Source organism: Antrostomus carolinensis, unplaced genomic scaffold (assembly GCF_000700745.2).
Source record: "Antrostomus carolinensis isolate BGI_N321 unplaced genomic scaffold, ASM70074v2 scaffold41015, whole genome shotgun sequence".
Classification (NCBI taxonomy): domain Eukaryota; kingdom Metazoa; phylum Chordata; class Aves; order Caprimulgiformes; family Caprimulgidae; genus Antrostomus; species Antrostomus carolinensis.
The window spans coordinates 41079-43257 of NW_010316458.1; positions in this window are offsets into that span (position 1 = coordinate 41079).

The window sequence follows — 2179 nt, forward strand, 5'->3', positions numbered from 1 at the left end:
GTGAATGAAACCATGTGCAGCAATCTATAGTGTCCAGACTAGCAGCTCTCTAGTTCCTGTTTATGTGGGATTTTCCTACCTGTGTTTTTTCTGTGCTTGTGAATATACACATTCCCTTATTTGTGATCACATAAGGAAGTTTGATCTGCATGGATTTTGCACTCAGTGAATTTTACCACAGAGGCTTGAATGCTGAGAGAACAAAGACAAAATACGCCCTTTTCTCCCTGGTTTCAAACCCGAGACCTGCAGTTCTCTTCCATAGGTAGGGAAGGCTTCCTCGGCGCAGGAGCAGTCTGTGTTTGCCTCACTGCTGCATCAGCCAAAGTTCTGGGGTTGCCCTGACACCAGAAGCATATCACCTGCTGTTGTGTCTCCTGTCACTAGTGAATTTTAGGCAGCTTTGGTTCAAGAGTTGCTGAAACTGGTGCATAACTAATCATCTGGAGGTGCCCATGGGGACTTTTATGGACCAGAAGGTTGTACTTGGTAGGGTTAAATGAACAGGCTTTGCAAAATACCCAGAACTTTCACAAATGCCTTTCATACAGACAAACAGAAATAGTTTAATGCTGATAACTGTAAGAACAGAGCTTTTCAACTTTGTGATTGATAGGCTGCATCTTGTCAGCTGGGATAGGTAGGTAGAGGAACTTATCTGATACAGATGTTATTTTTTTTTTTTTTTTAGAGTGCCCGACCACACAGATAAGTCCTTATAAAGGCAAATGCTTCCACCCTCCAATGAAGAGAACATTGTTTACACCTATTTTAAAAAGTATAAAATAAACATCTTAAGACTGCAACCACCTTGTATTTTAAAGCCATCACTCAAGATTTGTTACTTGACAGGTCCTGTCTAAAGCTATGATATATGCTGCATCTATTGAATTTCTATATGTTGACATTACAAAAGGGGAAGAAAAAGAAACTGTGAACCTACATCACTTAGGAAGAACTTACAGGGAAGGAACCACTTTCAGCTGATCAAGTCAGTGTGTCTTGGGCATGGAACCAAAGTTACAACAGAAAAATCTATCCCTGCTGTGCAGGGCAATCATTTAAATGTGACACCATCATCCCACGACTGGATCAAAAGTTAACAGGACAGAGCAGGAGAAACACTTAGGAACTGCGGAGAGATGCTAACAACAAAGCATTCAGTTTGAACAGTCAGGCTTTCTCCCTGCAGGGACTCCCCCTCTCCCTCTTTGGTTTTAACCTCAGGAACAAATGACAGCTGCAATGTGGGGGGAAGAAAGGTAAAATGCATTCTGGCTTATTGCAGGATGGACAGGACAGGGCACCATGTTTTGCCCTTGAGATTGTAACAAAGCACCACCCTGCTTGGCAAAGGAAGGGAAGAAGAAGGTGTCTGGCATTTGGAGGATTTCTGACAGAGTTGTAGCCTTATCTCTCTTCACACTCCCTCCATGAAGAACAGCCTGTCTATTGTCAGATACTTTTCGTACTCTTTAAAGACTGCCATTGAGATAATAATGACCATACTTGGTTTTACTATTTGAATAATACACTGAAGATCACTGGATTGGACCTACAGAGTAGCTTCTGAGAAAGAAATGTGTTGGAGGACAGGGGGCGGAAAAAGCCAACCTCCTTGTCCATGTGGTGTGATCCACAATGCCTAACTTCCAACTATTTTGTCCCAGCTTGGAACAAATGTTTTGGTTTGGCTTGTCAAACTGATTTTGTTGGCTGGCTTCCTGGTCAATGACACACAAACCAAAAATGGGGAAAAACTGTGTGAACACATCCTTATTAGAAGTAAGAAGTATCACTAGTCTGTCTAGATTTTTTCCACAGTTAAGAATAACTAGAAGTAGTTTGCATTTCAAAGTGTTACTGACCTCTCTAATCACACAGCCTGGAACCCAATCCTGGTGTCTCCCTGGGGCGTCACGGGTCCATGTCCCCTATAGTCAGTAAGAGACCAACCCTGAGGAGTGTCACAGCTGCTGTGAACACTGCGGAGGTCCTGTGCCTGCTGGGAACCAGAGTGGCCAGCTGCACCCATCTTCCCTTTTCTCACTGATGTATGAGCAGGCATGACAACGCACTTCTCTGTGCCGCTGTTTTCATTTCCCTGGACATGGAGTCGTACCTGTTTAGACTTCAGGTTCCTGTGGCAAGGCTCCTTATTTGAGCTGTCTTCCACGAT